Raw genomic sequence first — 18,779 nt, forward strand, 5'->3', positions numbered from 1 at the left:
GAAATTGTTTCAAAAACATGTTTCAACCTGAGTAATCCGATTGATCGCGTCGGAATATGAATACTATAATTAACTTTTATATAATAGATATAACTCTCTATTGTATTCACGCAACTCTGACGATCCTTTAGAAATCAGCTTAAGCTCCGTACGCATGCCAAAAGTCATTAATTTAAGCACTATACATAATTATTCATGGGTTGTATCGTTCAACTACTATCGTGGTAACTTTGTGCAAGCTCATTTAACTTTGCTTAGCTATGAATTCACTTGGATTATAGCTCATTCAACTCACTGTTAAAAATCTGTAGATGTGATATATGTATATTTACATATGTACAGGGTGTCTCAGTAACTCTGTTACGAAGCGATGTTTCCGCAAATTTTCGAAGAGGCAAATTTTTTGACGCGAAACATTCCTTTTCACGATCGTATTTTTTAAGATTTACGTGTTCCTCTATTTTTCCTTTAAATAGAACCTTGTATTTTGTTAGCAACCAATCGATGCGTTTTTACATTTTCTGTACAAAAGTATTAAGGTATTTCTGTCTGCTTAGATTCCATTTCTTTAATTTGCACGTATGCATATTATCCGCAATATCATTTTTATAACTATTAAAACCATGGATATTTAATGCTATACATATAAATAATCGTAATAAAATCAATAATTATGAGTTATTATAATACGTTTGTACTTTGACGGTCTGTTAATTTAATAAGCAAAATATGAAGATTAAAAATGTGACGGCGTTTACGACAGAATCAACGAACTAGGAGTTCGTAACAGAGTTAAACAGAGTTCTATGTATCTTCAATCACTATATTACATGCATGTCGTATCATAGAATCTTTGATCGAAGCTGCAATTTACCTGACCTACTTTATAGAAGGAATGCTCTGAAACAAAGTTTGTTCCTTGACGTATGCATATTCCACAAAACTGTAAATACGTCATGTTAATTTTCTATAGATATTTAACAAATTTACAAAAGAGTTTATATAAATTTTGTGCATTTTTTATCACTAGATATTTTCTATCTTTATAATACACGCATGGTAACAACGCTTCAATATGGTAACAAGCATATTCAAAATAGAAATGGATCTATTCAGTATAGAAGTTCCAACTGTATCGTCCTTCGTTTCGCTCCTTCTTGTTTCTCCGCTTCTATCTATTTGAGAAAACATTAACGTTCCATTTTACACAAGGGAAAGATATCTCCGGAGTGTCATTTTGCTCTGAAGATACATTTTCAGGATGCACTTTTACAAGATCGCTTTATCATCGATAACTCGTAAAGTTTAGTCGGTTCTCCAACGGTATTTCAGTGTCATCGCTGAAAATCTTTGTTTAACATGCGCCTGAAGTTGAAGAAAAGGATACGAAATATCGACAAAGTAGAGGAAAAATTACATTTATTCGTGCTATAGATACTTATCAATATTCCTTGAAATTTATTGATAGAAATATAGAATTTTGAAGTTAGAATTAATATTATATATTAAATATTATTTGTTAAATATTATTTAATATACAAATAATATTTCGTTTGTATTTAAATCAAGAAAATAGTACTTGCATGATATAAACAACGAGGCTGACTGTAAAGAAACAAAGTCTTTTTACATACTGTTTCTGAAACGTGAAAATACTACTGGAACTTAAACCGAAGAAGATTTAAAGCGTATATAATATTTTCCCGTAAACAGCGTTTGTTCATTTTACCTGACAAAATGCTATTACTATTTACATTACAACGAATATGCAGAAAGCAATACATACATCTAAATTTGTACAGCACCGAAATAATTTGTTCGTCTCTTTCATCTCTTTCGTTTGGAAGTATAGGTAACGTAAAGTATGATTGATTGCTGCACTCTTGGAAAGCTACTATAAATTTAATACTCCGGTGTATATCCCAAAAATGCATGTTATTTTTATAATGGCAAAAATCCATTATGTTCATGACGCTTCTGTTTTTAAATCGTTTTAAATAAATGGATAAAGATATGGCGCATTATTTACTTATTCATGTTTCACTTAGTGGATTTATCAGCTATCTTTAAAAGATTTATATCATTGGATCTGAGCTGTGATAGCTTGTTCCCTGATTCAATTATGTTATAATAAAATGGTTTTATTTAATCACCAAGTTACAGGAAAATTAAAAAATCAACAAAAGTGAATTGGGTATATTTTTGCATAAGTCTTTTAGTTTATATTTGCAAAGAACTATAATTTGATATTTGTTTATCGTTAAGAAGAAGTGTTAATCTTAACTTGTAATAACTTCTTTTTTACACTTTTATCGTGTTTAGTTTATGTGCCACAAATGGAGAGTTTCTGAAGTTAAGAAATTAATTTTCCTGCAATTAAGAAATTATGTTACGACTTGCTTTCATGCATACTTTCGTGTTGATCCAATGATATCAAATTAATCAATGTGGTCACTTATATGTGCATATTACTTACGCGAGTCAATATAATTTTCTTTTTTATTATTTAATTTGTACTTTACAATTTATCCAGCTGGACATTTGGTAAATTATTCTAATTTAATTGCTAAATAACATGTGAATGGCTATCCCTAGCTGGATACCATCTTCCAGTTTGACTATTTTATTTCTTTAGTGAAGTCAGTGGGGTGTTTTTCTTTTTAGTCTTCTCTTTATGAGAGTTTTGCTCGCTTCAGCAGCTGGTTTGGATGTGTTGCCGTTCTTTCCTTGTATTTCTCTGCGTACCTGCCGATTTCTTCTTTGGCCGTTGGTATTTTTAACTCTTTGCGTATATCCTCGTTTCTGATATACCATGGGGCGTTGACTATTGTTCTCAGTATCTTCGATTGTAACGACTCTAGTTTATTTATGTGGTTCATCGCAATACCCATAGCGGTATTCCGTACTTCCAAATTGGTTTTATTATCGTTTTATAGATCTTTAGTTTATTTTCTATGCTATGTTTAGAGTGTCGACTAATTAGCCAGTACATCTGTCTTCTTTTTATCCGTATTTTGTCTATAATTGATTTAGTATGTTGTTTCCATGTAAGTTATGTGCCTCAGTGGAGTCCTAGGTATTTAAGTTGCCTTGTTTGTGTTATGTGCGTGCCATTCAATTGGATATTTGGTGGTTTCCGTTTTCTTAGTGTAAATGTAATATGGTTGAATCAATATAATTACTCTGAAACTATACTAGAAAGATTAATTCCATGAGAATTGGAATTATGAAATTGAAAATTGCGATCAATATTCATTTTATGTATTTTTTTAAATGTATCCTTTTACTGAGTGATATTATACATGGTATAAAAGCTTTAGTTATATTTGTACGTAGAAAATATTTGCTTTACAAATATAACGACAGAAATACTAGCTTCTATTAAGATGTTATATTGTAACGTCTGTAAAAATATAAAAATTTCATGTAAATTCTAAAATTGTATTGAACAAATACGTTGAAATATTACATATAAATATTAAACTCATTAAATACTTCAAAGCGAAGTCAATCACTGATAGTCATCTCCAATATTGATAGATGCCACGTGATAAATCAAAGGCTTGATTGAAGTTTCTGGAAGTAGCGTTTTGAAACCAGCGGAAGATCCACCAGTTTGCTGGTTTCTAGTTATACGTGTTTCGTTTCAAATCAAAGGTTAGATCGAACCTCCGTCACTAAGCGTCAGTTTCGATGCTGAAAATCGATCGACGAGCACGCTGTTCCGTCTTTTGTGTACACAGAGAGCAAGATGAAAATTATAACTTGTTTTAGGCAGGCGGAACAAAAAATATATAGGGGAAAAAAAGCCGAGAGGATGAAAAAGAGTTTCAAGAGTTTCACGGTCGGTGTAGATACGTGAAATATTTTTGCTTGTGGGTATTTTTCGAGTTGAAACAGAATTTTTGACACGACTCGTGGATGAAAAACCGTCGAAAAGGTCGATAGAAGCCAGACAGGCTAAGAGTCAACTCTTCAGACTCCATAGCCACTTGAGTGAGCATCAGAGAGCAGTGAATTCGTAGAACGGACGAGATTCTTTCTTTTTAGGATGGTTTTATCGTCGAAAATAAATGACCTGAATTTACACAGTAAATCTGTTCAATATCCAATATATTACTCACGCTCATTACCTTATATTCCAACGATTTGTTGATTTCTGCGAAATATGAAACGTGTTTATAAATGATGTACCAACGTGAATTAAAACCAGGACAATTTTATTCTACGTGTAGCACGAATCATTGTTCAAATTTCGAAATTTCGGAATAATAAAACATAGGTAGAAAATTAATGTTTTTGAGAATCGTACGTTATCATGTTTGAGAATCATGCACTATGTAACAGACCTCGTTTCTACATTACAATTATTATTCAGGGCACTTTCAGAATTACCAAAGTTTATGACGCAGACATGTAATCTGTTATTTTTAAGACTGCTGCATACAAAGAAGAAGTATACTGTTAGATTTACAATCCAGAGGAACGGCGAACGAACTTAATAACCATATAATTAGGGTCACGTCGTCGCCTGCTCAATAACGAACGACGCCTGCCGTGTTATAACCTTGCTCGTATAACGAACGACGTTAGTGATGGGCCTACACATAACACGTGAGTCACGGCTCTCGAATGTAAATGCACATATGCTGAGATACTCTTGATTGCGGGACAAACTATATTAAAATTAACAGCTGAATTAGACGCCAAAAGTAGACAATCACAGTTTTTTAAATTGCGGTTGCGTGATCAAGATGTTTTTCAAAGCTTAGACTATACCAGTTAGATTAATTTTTAGAGATAATTTTACAATTATAACTCGAAGCTTGGAAAAAAAAAATGATGTTTTAAGTTGATACAATTCTTTTATAATTAACCCAGATACATAACTATCACTGGTCATGCAAAAATGTCACTTCTCTAATTACGATATATATACCTATATATATCGTAAGTACCGAGTACCTACTCGTGCACACAAATATTACTACATGTCAGATAAATGACAATTTGCCCTAGATTTTCCAAATTATTATTAAATATATAGACGACCATAATATGTAGCAGTCACATAATTAGATCAAAAATGTTTCAAGCAAAGTAGAAACGTCTCTCTGTAGTGATTTCCGACCATCGAATTGCCCGGTTTAAAAACATCAAATTTATAATACGGTGGTGCATGCAGCACATGTTGGAAAAGATACAAAAGCGTAATGCAAAAGAGTGCAAATAATCAACAAGTATCTATACAGCACCTGGGTAATTAATAAATTTTATTATCAGACTGCACGCTCCTTACATTTCTCAATTTTAGTTTAGCAAAAATATGAAAAATGTCGATGGTTTCCAGTAGCCATAATGCGATGCGAGGACTGCATACAGTTGAATTTTGTTACTGTCCAAATGTTTTTGACAGTATAATATTTTTTACGTTATCTTCTCGCTCTTTGTTCATATTCCGTCATTTTCTCGGCTTCGTCTTTCTTCTTCATTATCGTGTCTGTTTAGTCATCCGTTTAATTATCCACGTCATCGTGGTCGCACGACTTTCTCCTATCTTTCAACAGAACTTCAATCATATTCGCGACCTGGTTGCTTCTTACTGATCTTACGCGCACGAGATAAGTAAATTGGGCTTATCAAGCGAGATGTATCTGACGTTTGTAATTAAATGAAAATTACGTTGAAATTATTCGGAACGGAACATGTAAAATGAGATATCCAGAATGGTTCCCATGTTATTACAGATAAGAAAAAATGCTTCCTACGAAAGCTTTCCAACTATTAAATTTCCCGCGGGCGCAACTGCAAATTTATATTGTAAGCGTGCGTATATTCCAGAGATACGTTGCTCTAGTAAAAATATACTAGATTGTGTACAGTAATACGTATCGCAAGTGATTTAAATATAAATAAAATGAAGATAAGAGCGGAGATGTAAAAGTTGCTAAAATAATCTGCCTGCATTTGCATTTAAAAATATTCGCGAATAAAAGTTCATAAAGATTATACAGAACAGAATAAGAATGATTAAAAATCATTCGCTTTCTTATATCTGTATTAATATACACGTCCTGCAGATACTTTAAGAAAATTGTGCTTCAGATTTCTTTCAAACTTTACCGATATAATCATCATTCTTAAGTGTCTTATACATATTAAATCAATGTACGAATTTCCTCCATAAAAATTGTAACACCAATGAAAAACGTAAATCGTAATGGCTGTAACGTCGTTCGTTCATTCGTACCCCTATACTGTAATTCAGTTAGTATAGAATTCTTAAGAAACGGATGATAATCGTGATAACCTAGTCTTCCTTATGAATTGTAACATATTCATAAAAGGTTCCTATAACTATTGGAATAGTTTCGCGAGTTTCTTTCGTCGAAGAAGATGATGTGGAAGGACGATGAATTTTGACAGAGACAGAGGACGGAAGAAGCGTGGAAGAGAGTAGAGCGTGGGTGGGAAGATTCTTCGTTCACGGCCGAGCGACAACGTGAATCATTTTCCCTTAAAGTTCCCTTTGCCTCGGGCAGTCTTCCGTTCCGAAAGCAATTTGCCCTGCCGAGCGTTGCGCCACGTATACCTTGGTGGGTCCAACGGACTGGCAAAAAAAGGATTCAGGCTCGTTACGTCTCTCGGATGAGGTAAATTCAGGGTGCAAAGGGCGGGAGGGGAAAAACAAGCCAGAAATTCTCTTTCGAGCTAACCGCGAAACAGGGGTCCCAGTTTCCATTAGTCGGTCTCGAGACTGTGTGGACAGCGTTCCGCCGCTGCGACTTTCTTTCAATTGAAAGGATAAAGTAATCCACTTGACCACAATTTACCGATTGTCATTTTTCTGTTACCTTCGTTTTTCAACGACCTGGCCAACCATTCTCGAAACGTGAAAGGAGGACACGTAAGGGAACAATGGCTAATGCGAGACATTGTGAAGTTTTGTCTCCTCGCGTTCGCCTGTCGAATATCGCGCATCGCGTATTTGTCATTCTGATAAATGGATTGTTGTTTGAATGCGGATTTGAAAACACGAAAACGAAGAGACTAGATGTAATCTGCAAGAAATAGAGAACCAGAGTTCGCAACGTGTATTAAAGTCATGGTTGTACTTCAATACTTGTAATTCTTAGGAAAGCTATGATCGCGCATCCACGTGTTTGATTTCGTCAACTGTTCCTTATTTCTGATACCTTAAAATTGTTTTTAGCTGTGTAATGTACAGAATTATTAAATCGACGAGTTATCTTATATGCAATTTTTCAAATTTAGAAATTTTGTAGCTCGTCAAATGTCACTGTCTATTTGATTTGTTAGCACCGAAAAGTCTTGGACAGAAAACAGCGTTATATCGACGAAAGTAACGCAATAATACGGTAATATCGGAATCACGATGCAGCAAAGCGATTCTCGTTCCACTTTCGTCATCCTCGTCGCTGAACTCGGTGGTTTCTCAGTCGGTGCTCGTTGTTCGAGACCAATCGTCGATCGACTCGAAATCTTTGGTTAAGTTACGCTCTCCTCCTCACGATAAATAAAGAAAAGAATATCTTAAAAGGATCGACGCCCGTGACTTCATCCAGGGAAAGTCTGGGCTTAAAAACTGTTCCTTTCTTATTCCTTCGTCTCTCTTCCTTTGGCTGAGTCGTTGTCTTCGGTTCTTTCTTCAAATTAATCGCGACTCTCTTGAGACTGCTCTCGAGGGAAGGTAACTTCGCCGAACTGAACTTGCATTTATCGGTTTTACGTACTTGCCGCTCTTTCCTTTCCTACCCCTTCTCCTTTTTTTTACATAATAACAAGAAGGGAAAGGAGCTCCCGAGGGGCTCGTCCTTGTGCCAACGCGACGAAAACGTCTCAAATCGAACGAACCAATTTTTCCTCGATCACTCTCGATGCTTGGAACATAGAAATTGACACTGTGATGACTGAACGAATAGTCACGAAGGTAATTTTCAGATCAAGAATTTTAGTAAATATGATTCAGTTATTTACTTCGCTATTTTAATAGATGAATATATTGTCGATCAGCTTGTACTGATTAAAATTTCTTAATTTTATAAGAAGATGATGAGTGTTGTTCTTAGCCTGTAGTTTCTCATTGATTCGTATATTTTATTAACATTCGTGTACTATTATTATAAAGATATCTATTGCGAATATATATTTAGTAAAAAATCAATATACACTATGAATAGTCACTTTAAATATGTAATAATTGTTCAGAATTCTACTGAATATTAAGATTTAACAATATAATGAATAAGTAACTGTTTGTTCGTACAACGTACATGTATATCCATAAATGATTTTTACAAGTGTTCGAATACTTCCGTGAGCAACTATGCATTGTATGTATGTTGTGAACTAATAGTTAATAGTTACATAGAGCTAGTCAAGCGTCACTGTTTGTCATACTGTTAAAACACGTACACACAACTGTATACATAAATATGTCACAATTGCGTGCGAGGTTTAGGCGTGCGTGTTCTTTGAATATACTGAACTCCGGTGAGAACGACTTATCGTGATCTATAGTGCGGTTCTTCTAAACCGGTTGAATCGAGGAATGGAAAAATATCGTGAATTACGAATTATTAGCGGGGCTGTAGTTTAAAGGTTACACAGCGTAACAAATAGATTGATAAAAACGTAGCCGAGTCAAAAGATCGACCCAGAGTAATATTCCTTAGAAGCACCAGCCTTCGTGCATTCCACGATCTTCCAGAATCATCGGTATTCTGCAACTAACTATGCAAAGGAAGATACCGAAATGAAGAATTAAATATAACAGTTAAATATAACAGTGAACAGTTTCTTTTATTTCGAATAATCGTGTTTGATACAGATTATTATATTATTCGAATTTTGATTTTAATTAGTATATAATTAGAAAAGAAATTAAGCCATCCATAGATCTTCTATTTTCTAATTTATCGTACAGGTTCTTTTAAAAATCGATTACATCATGTACACATTTCCAAGGATTAAAGTTAATCTACTTAAAATTAATTTTCCTTTCTTGATTCTTAATTCTATGATTACAAAAATTCCAGATTAGGAAATGATCCGGTTTACAGGTTAACATAGCGAACTAAAAAGTAAACGAACAAAATGAACCTTACCTTTTACCTTTAGGAAAGGTTTTACCTTTAGGACAAGTTAATAAACTAAATTTTAGGTAATTTCATTTTACGTCTTTCGCTAGACGTTTTAATGCAGATACATTTTGACTTGAAATTTTGCGAATTTATTGTACTTTACTTTATCAACTGTTCCATTTTCATGACACATTTGACGAACATGAATAAGTGGATGTACCTCATTTTTGGATATGTCGATGATTCCCTTTTATTACATTTCTACATTTACTATTGGAAACTCATACTTCCTCATGTTCTTTCAGACGACGACATTTTCTAGGTTCTATCGAAATTACTTCCGTAGAACTTGGCAAAGGAAGATGCCGAGTCATAGCCTTGAATTTTACCTACATGAACTTGTTTATTTCCAAATTCTTTGATCCGCTGCCTTTCTTGATACACGAAAACGTTTCTTCGATGGTATGTGTCTACATTGCGGCCCACCATGATGCAAATTTACGCGCTATTTTAACTTTATTAAATTCACAATTTGTTATACGACTTGAAAGTTTTTGTATTCTTGGTAGGTTTCTGAGTAGTAAAGGTACCTTCCTTTAATGTTTGAGATCTGTTAATATTATTGTATTGTTACAAGTGTTTTGATTATGGGTGACCATAATATTATGAAATAGATTTGGATTGGTTTAGTTATTTCATTTTAGAGAATTTTTCTTTACGAGGAGAAAAAATTTTCTCGCAATTTTATCATTGGCCATTTCAATTTTTAATCGGCGTTATCAAAATCATACGATCTTTATGAGGAGTATAATCTCGTGTTGCAGCTCTATTTTCTGACCTTTCAAAGCAATTTCTCAGAGTCAAAGGAAGATGGTATTATACGTTGTGACATACTATGCTAAAATATTTTGTTGACCGACTGTTACGTACAGTTATTCAACGTACATTCAATATTCAACTTTTGAAATGTAACTTGCGTAGAATTTATTTAAAATAGCAATGCAATGGAATTTTAAAATACTATTGTTGTGAAAATCAGGAATAAAATTTATTTTATGTGACGAGTGTATCAATGCAATAACGCCCTTGCAAATGATAAAACGCGTGTGATGTGCATTATAAAAATGATTGCGGTCTGAATGTATAATCATTTATTACTCGGTAATAAAGTAGGACATCCATTACATTGTGACAAATGCAGCATACTTGATGGATGATGCACATGTTATCGATTACAGCATGTGCATTGGAACGAGCACTACTACTTTAACTTTGATTAATTAAAGTATTGTCTATTTTCAACGGAAGGATGGAATCAATTTGAAGATTGTTCTTCTCAATAACTTAAGCTTGATATTTTGTCTTGTTAATTTCTAATGTAATTTAATGTAACATTCTTGACAGAATGAAGATCGAAGAGATAAATAATTCTATGTAATTATCAGTTGTGTTAAGCCGGATATTTCGATACCGTTTTGACATTATTTCTTTTCGATGGAACAGATCAATGATAATTGAGACAGTGATAAACTATTAATTATTTATATAATACATATAACTTAGGATACTTCACGGTTTTACGTCAATGTATAGGTATAAATTTCACTGTCCTAAGTTGTAAATTTGTTGTCATCTAAAATATTTCAAAGGCGATAAAACTGATATTCTCTGCTAAAATTACTCTTTGTGTAACTTTTCTCCGTTTACACAAACAATAAATTTCAACAGTATGAACAGATTTAGAGGAAATCTTTTCTGAATTCCCAAGTAAGCACAGGTATATTCCAATGTACGAACCACGACGGATTTCACTGGCATTATTATATTTTCTTCTAGAAAAATGATACTTCGCGAATTTTATAATTTTTCTTCAAATATTTGTACGCATTGTTCTGAAATGTTACTATGCATACGTTCTCGTATTCTGCAATGTGGTTCGGTTCAAACAGTGTTCTTTGGATTCCGCGTTAGATGTCTAACATTTAGAATTTTGACGCGTACATGTTCTTGAAATTAATTTACTTTTAGATGCATATAATTAGACTGGCGATTTTTGTACATTTATGAGATTTTTTGAAGATATTAAAATACGTAGAATGCATATATCTATAATAAATGAAATAATATCTTCGAATTTGATAATACCTCTTATTGAGAAGATCAATCTTATATAATCTTTTGATCGCTACAATTAATAATTTCGTTCAATTAATTTTGATGCTTTCATCATCTGGCAGAGTGCAATTGTTGTAATTTCCAGACGAAAGCCGTGACCTCTCCGAGAAAGTGTTTGGTTTCTCCAACATCGTTTTTTTTTTTTTTTTTTTTATGAACTACGTATGTATAGTGTGCATCTTCAGAATGTAATTATTCGACTGGTATTATTTTGTGTAACGTTAATACTATTTACTTATCTCGCGTACTTATTTTATTAAAGTACTTTAACACTTATACGGTTTTCCGGTACTTCCAAAAGAAATATTATTTATTATCCAATTATTGTATTATCCTGGTGAAGTATTAATTATTCTTCCAGATATTATTCGAAGAAGATATTACAGAGTTTTCAATATATATCACAGGGAAATGTTACGTAATTTTTAATTGTTTTTGTTCCCCCTAACAGAATTTTGTGCACTTTGTTGGTATTTTGCTATGGCCAACCGTAGGTACATACACATATAACTCAATCTAGTGCATCGCTCACATTCCTAACTCGGTATGCAGTAAAGCAAATTTGTTGCTTGGTAACAAAGAATTATGGTCATGAGAAAAAGACAATTATTAGAAAAATTAATATATGGACTCCGACACATCTGTATATACAAGATATTGTATCATACATCTTACTAATATTTGTTAATATAATAAATCATTTTTTAAGCACTTTATCAGATATTATTGTAGGAAAATGGTATAGTGCTAGTAGGCTTGGTAACGGTATGATTGTTACAATATCGTTTTATGCTCCATCAATCTATGTTTACACAATCACTATTCGTCACTAATTAATATCGTTACAACGGTTCTTTAAAAAATACGCTATCAACACTCAACTACACTATTATTATATTAATATTATACTACTTTTAGTTAATAACATCGACATATTTATATGTTTCAGGTACGTAACACGTTTTGTGCAGTATACACCATAGATGGAACACAATCGACTTTCCCGTTAAATAGTTTCATACTCGTATGTATAACCATTTGATAAGTATAAACACGGTAGTATAAAATATTTCATAAAATTATCGATTGTGGATTTTTATGTACATACTGTAAAATTTCGCACTTTCAAATTTTTTACAAAGAATAAGAAGCATAAGAATCCGCTCTCTAATCATCGCTTAAATATATATCCATAATCGTATAGTATCATTTTTAGCATATAAGGAATGCGCTTACACCTAGAAATCGGTCGCTTGCTATAGTTATTGGATATGGTTGAGCCCAAAATAAGAATAAATGATGCTCGTAATCAGGAAACTGTTCGTCAGATTGATTTCTTGAGATATTCATAGAATTTCTAAAGGTTGATTTTTAATAAATCATACTGCAACCTGAACGATGATGCGGATATTGCGAATGAGTCGTTTGACATTTACTAGCAGAGAATGCCTTATAGATTATTGCAATTGTTTGAGTAACGTTACAACTCTGGCGATAACGTGGCCGTATGGCTTCGATTCCTCCTCCGTTCGAAGCTTTCAATGAGACCTAATTCGTCTCGTATCTCGTTGAGGATATTGACCTGTTTACGCAACGCTTCGATTCGCTCACGAAGACGCATTTTCCTACCAGAGTTTCGTCTTACGACTAGTATTTGTTTGTCATTTTTCCAGTGATAATTTACGCTTTTTTCTTATTTCTCGTTTCAACATTTCTCGTTCTGTAATTACTCATGAAAAAAAATATTGCCAAATCTCAGTTACGTATTTCCAGACGTCTTAGTCCGATCTTCATAAATTCGGTTACAAGCGATGAACAGCTGTAAATAATTTCGCTATTCTACCTTTTCAAGAGAAATTGAACAATCTGCAGCAACAAGGAAGCGGATATCGAACAGTTTGCAACAAAGCGTGAATTTATTGCACGTTTGAAAAGCTGCTTGAGTTTTAATTGGTTTTACTCAAATCGCCGCACAGTAGAGTTATTTCTTTATTGCAGCGGTGCTTTCAATTGCCATTGCGTATAACGACGTAGATCGCTAATCTAATACATACGTCGAAGCACAAAAGCGTTGTCAACGAGCGTACAACGAAGCCCGAGAATATTCTATTGTACGTTCTATTGAAAGGTCGCAGGCTTTAACGCAATGTCGGGAACTTTTGATTTCGAAAATGGCGGTAAGGGACCCGACGCTGGCGAATAACAGGAAGGGTAGGAAGGGAGAAACAGCAACATTGATTGCGTTCGCGCCTTTATGCTGGTTCGCGTGTATTGGCGCAGCTTCTGCGTAGCGTCAAAGCGGTAACCGTGTGACGCCTAGCTTGTTACTCGATTCACGGTTCACCTTGCGTTAGCTTTGTGGAAGAAATCCTCCTCTAACAAAATTCAATATCCACCAAGTGGTGTGTGAACTCGTGTCGCAGAAGGCTAGATTCGTCAAGCTGCCATGCGTCACTTTCTGATGTAACATCCTTTCTTTCTCGGAAAACTCTTTTCCAGAGTTCCTATAATTCGGAAACTTTCTACGCAATGTTAACAGCGACGATATCACAGCGCGACATGCGGTAGACGAAGATGGAAATAATTGTTGTTTGATGTCAACTTTTTAAATCTTCGATTAAATCATCAGTCTGTAAATATGTAATATAAATGTAAATGATAATTCCCTTCAAAAGAGGATTAGTAAAGATAGTTTGTACATCGAAATCTGATTCACTTGAGACTTAGCACACTCGTTCATTATATATTCTTGTTTATTAATTCTTGTTAAATAGTGCTTATTACATACGGAGAATTAAATATGAAGAAGTTGAGCGAAGATATGTATAATTTAAATTTCCGATGTAAAAATCTCTTTCTTTCTTTAAAGAGCAGTTTAACAATAAGCTTGCTAGGCCCTGTTACATGACCGGTTTCAAAATTTAATTTAAAATGATACATTCATTGTTATTTCTTTTGTTCATCTAACTTTATGTAAATTCTTATACTATCTGATTATTCAATTTCTCAATCTTTGTTAATAGAAGAATTTACGTAAAGTTATTAAAAAAGGATAATCCTGTAATTCTGATTGTTCTATGTCAAAAAGGTATTGTGTTACATTGCTGTATAATTTTTTTCTACTATAAACTGTTACAATGGATGTTCTTTGTTTTTTCAGTAAAATCTAGTCGTAATCGCGACTCGATTGAAGAGCGAATTTCTCTTTTATTCCACAAAAATGTGTAAAGTTACACAAAAACTCCGTTCATCGCTAAATGCACAAAAACTGACGAAATGGAAAGCAGGATAAATGGTTTCTGCATGATATTTACGAAAAAATGGAGAGATCGTTCCCGGCATTGGCACTATTTGGTTAAACATCACCGTGTATGGTTAGACAAAAAGAGAAAATGATATTTAAACCGAGCCAGGAAGTAGGGAAAATATTAAAACAAACGTATCAGGTTTCAGGAAAACTGCAGATTATATATATTTTTTGATCCTTGTTCCGAATCCTCATTTAAATGCCGCACCGTGAGAACATTGGCTGTGCACCTGGCCTGCAAACGCGCGTACCTGGTTTGTGAACGTGCTAACGTAGCCAGCGAATTTTGATCTTTTTCCTGAATGCTCATTCAAACGTCGCAGTAAACGTCGTAGTAAACATTAAATCCTTATTTTCAGTGTTAAATTGCTTTATCGCATTTACGTGGAAAGCTTAATTGTGAAAATTTTAATTAGGTTTTTATTATATTTCTTGGGCTAATACTTTTTTTTATTATCATTCAACTCTTATTTACCTTCGTCTATGTAGATATTATGGTAAAAGTGCAGTTTCACTTTGGAGATTGAAAATGTTTAATATAAAGTAATACAAGGTATAATTTTTAATCTGCTAGAAAGCTAAGCCCCTGTTTCATAATTTTTCTACCAGCTCCTTGATTAAATATTATTTCTTGTAATTTGCAACATCCAGCGTTACACGTTATAATGGTGCATTTATACCAACCAAGCAAATGCTCCTTCTTTGTTCGCTTTTGTAAAATTTAGTAAAATTTACTAAAATACAGTGTGTATATATATATAACAAATACATTGGTGTATAAATACCTTTTGTAGCCGCTGTATATTAAATGTAGATAAAAAGCGATTGTGCGTGTGCCTGTAAAGGCTTAAATTTATAATAAAAAAGTACGTTTAATAAACTATTAACTGAGAAACAGGGTATAACACAATTCCTACCATCGTATAAATTGTATGATCGTGCCGCTCCATAAGCGCAGATGAAAGATGATGAAAAAAGTAGTTTTGCGCTTCGCTTGTCCCCTGTATGAAAGACCTTTACCCTTGTACACTGGGTGTTCAAAATGCCTAGCTGCGATTCTGTTCACATTACACGCAACGTACGCTCTCAATCCCTTTGATGTCCTCCAGAATAGCGATTTCAAATGAATCGGTTTTTCTTTGCTATAGACCGTAACATTCACCCCATAGCCAGATCTCAAAACGCACCAATTACCTTGCGGCTTTTTGCAACACGGCATAAACAAATGTATATTTACTGGAGAGATTTATACGTAGTATAAGAACAACAATTACTATTACTTTAATTAACCCTTTGGTATGTGTTTCTTTCAATCGTATAATAATGAAGCATATTGAAATTACTAATTTATGTGACACAAAATAGGAAGATAATTTTTAAATGTTCATTTTTTATTTTCCCTTCTTTATTTGTATTTTCTTTTATCTGAGAATGGGTTTTGTAGCCAAATGGCTGCAACGTGTTACCTGTAGCTTTGAATACTGTAGACGAAATTAATAGTACAAGTATCTATTTAACGTGTTGTATTTTTAATTTGTAATTGGTTACTTACGGTTTCGATCTTATCTATTTTTCGTTATATAAATTTCAGTACAAATCGAAATTACTTGAACGCTAATCTTGTTCGATGAAAATATTTCACATTATGTAAATTTCGATAGAAGTTGAAATTATTTCAACGTTTTCGTGTTCGATTATAATATTCTTTTATAATATTCCCGTTTACTTACAGGTGCTCTGTCCCATAGCATAATAAATCTACTCTGCCCCTTTTCTCTTTACTTTCCGCTTTCTCCTGGGAGAGTCTCAGTCTCTGCCTCCTAATACAAATTTTCTCTCCATTCCATACTCACTCTTCTTTTCGTTCTCTTAATATCACTCAATCCCAATATACCTCCCCACTTGTCGTTTTAATGGACCATTTGCTGAGGAGGACATTTCGCTCCGTTTAAACGCATTTTCCCCGTCTACTTCGTTGCGATTGTCTTTCCCATATTTCCCAAGGAGAATTCATTTTTAAAAAATTCAATTGAAGTTAGATATGTATTCGCTTGTTTCTCTAGCTTATTATCCTATAGTATTTCTTCTACCGAACACCCTCTGAAATTTTCTATTGAAATATATATATATATATACGATCGATTTATTTTAGAAGAAAAATAGTAGGTTGATATTTGCTGTATTTAATGTAAATTAAGTGTGAACGCGTTAAAAATGAATAACAAATTTAAGTGATGCCACATTACACGAGGAATAAAATCATCGTACTTCGTGTACGTTTATCGTACTTTTTATCAATTTTTTAAATATATACGATACGTATAAGAAAAGTCACGTTAACAGTACAATCTATTACTCTGAAAGTAGAAACTTATATACAAACCTGGTCGTCAATATTTAAAACACAATCATAGTTGGAATAGAATTAACTCGTGATTGATTTGTCGTTATTAATGTTTAATCTCTGATTTCAAAATGCTCAGGTTGATGAATTTAATTCAATCAAGAAACAAGCTCGCTCTGTATTACATGAATAAGCAAAGAAGAATAATTTTAGTCACGTTGTATCATTTAAAATTCAATTTTATACTTTGCTCTTCGCTTCTTGTAATTTGCCCTCTATATTTCATTTACTTTTGCCTCGCGGATTGATACAGTTTAAAGTTGAAGCGAATAAACTCCTAGTAACGATACCGTGATATTGATTATAGCCCGCGGTTATCTCAAAATCTACTATCGTGTACATAAATTTTAGGAAACGTGGCCGAAGCCAGAGGGACATTGTTGCGGCGATAAGGCGGATACGATTATAAAAATGAAATTGCCGGAGTGTGACAGTGCTAAGTTCTGGATTTAGATTCTATCGTACGTGCGGTAGAAACGCGACCCGTTTCTATAATGTAACAATATGATGCATGCGCTTTCCTAGCTCTTAGGCTAACCGGGTCGTGCGGTATGAGTTATGAACGCTGGTGGGACTGTGGCGACCCTGGAAGAACCGAGGAATGGTATCCGGCGTGTTTAACATCCGAAAGAGCTTCGAGAGTAGGTACCTGCAGTCTTACCGTAGTTCAAGAGAATCTTTGCCCGTTGCTGAATTAATATATCGTCGGGGCGTGACGTTAAGTTCGCTTTTCTAGCTACTGCCTTCCGGCGCTGTTAATTTCTCGTTAATTAACGGCCAGCATTCCGGCGATTATCGTATCTCATTCTCCCTACGGCGAAAAATAACTTTCGATTATTACGATATTCTGTAAGTGGACGTTATTATGTAATTGGAGATGTTATGGAATTTATGGAATTTATCAGGATACTTGATTATTGCCGAAGAGATTTGATTCTAACAAATTCTTTCTGGAAAGATTAATTAAGATTGGGTAGTTCGTATTATTAATCGGTTGTAGTTAGCTTGAAATTCTATCGAGATTTGATAATATACGTATATTAGAGTTAGAAAATTAAAACCATTTCTCAATGGAGGAGGAGATTCTCAGTTTTACTAAAATATATAAAGAGATCTTCAAGGGGACGAAAATACTTATTTTAAAAAGGGAGTTAGGAAATTGATATTATGATATAATAGTCCAGAAGAATATTTGATAAAGTAATAAACGTATGCAGTTCCATAGTTACAGCAGAATAACGTACAGTAATTACAATAAGCTGCAATAATCGTTTATTTGATAAAAATTGAAATAACGTTATAAGACGTTTATTATACTCCTTGTTGCGCTATATTTTATTCCATGTACTCCCCTATTCAAAAAGTTCTTTCAAGTAAGCCTTATGTTCGCTTATGGCAACTTCTTTTTAGTATTTAGCGTGTCTATGTTTTTTTCGGCCGTCTCACGACTTGAAAATGCCTTCTTGATCTTTCTAAAAAGTACCACGAAATTGAAGTGATACGCTAAAAGAAGCGTATGGAGAGAATGCTATGAAGCCAACAACCATTTACAAATGGATGACGAGTAAGAAGAAGGAAGAGAAAACACGGAAGATGATACTCGCGGAGGTCGACCTTTCACGTCGAAAATGAGAGCTTTGAACGTGTTCATGAACTTGTGTTATCAAATCAGCGAATCACTGTCCGGATAATCACTGAAGAACTTAGTATCGGTCGTTTAAGAAGTTTAATGTTAAAAAATAATTTATCAGTGCGAGAACTTGGTATTAACATTGGCTCACAGTTTGTT

The 18,779-nt window shown here is 33.7% G+C and overlaps 1 protein-coding gene and 1 long non-coding RNA gene across 2 annotated transcripts in view; both read left to right on the forward strand.

Moving 5' to 3' along the window:
• Window positions 1-15,481, forward strand: part of LOC105666023 — a 65,291-nt gene extending 49,810 nt beyond the window's left edge. The window contains exons 3-4 of the long non-coding RNA XR_001098955.3: window positions 12,229-13,911; window positions 14,440-15,481. This is a non-coding gene — a long non-coding RNA (uncharacterized LOC105666023). The remainder of the gene's footprint in view (window positions 1-12,228; window positions 13,912-14,439) is intronic.
• Window positions 1-18,779, forward strand: part of LOC100644117 (leishmanolysin-like peptidase) — a 206,828-nt gene that overhangs the window by 55,469 nt on the left and 132,580 nt on the right. The window lies entirely within an intron of this gene.

Source organism: Bombus terrestris, chromosome 1, assembly GCF_910591885.1.
Source record: "Bombus terrestris chromosome 1, iyBomTerr1.2, whole genome shotgun sequence".
Lineage (NCBI taxonomy): Eukaryota > Metazoa > Arthropoda > Insecta > Hymenoptera > Apidae > Bombus > Bombus terrestris.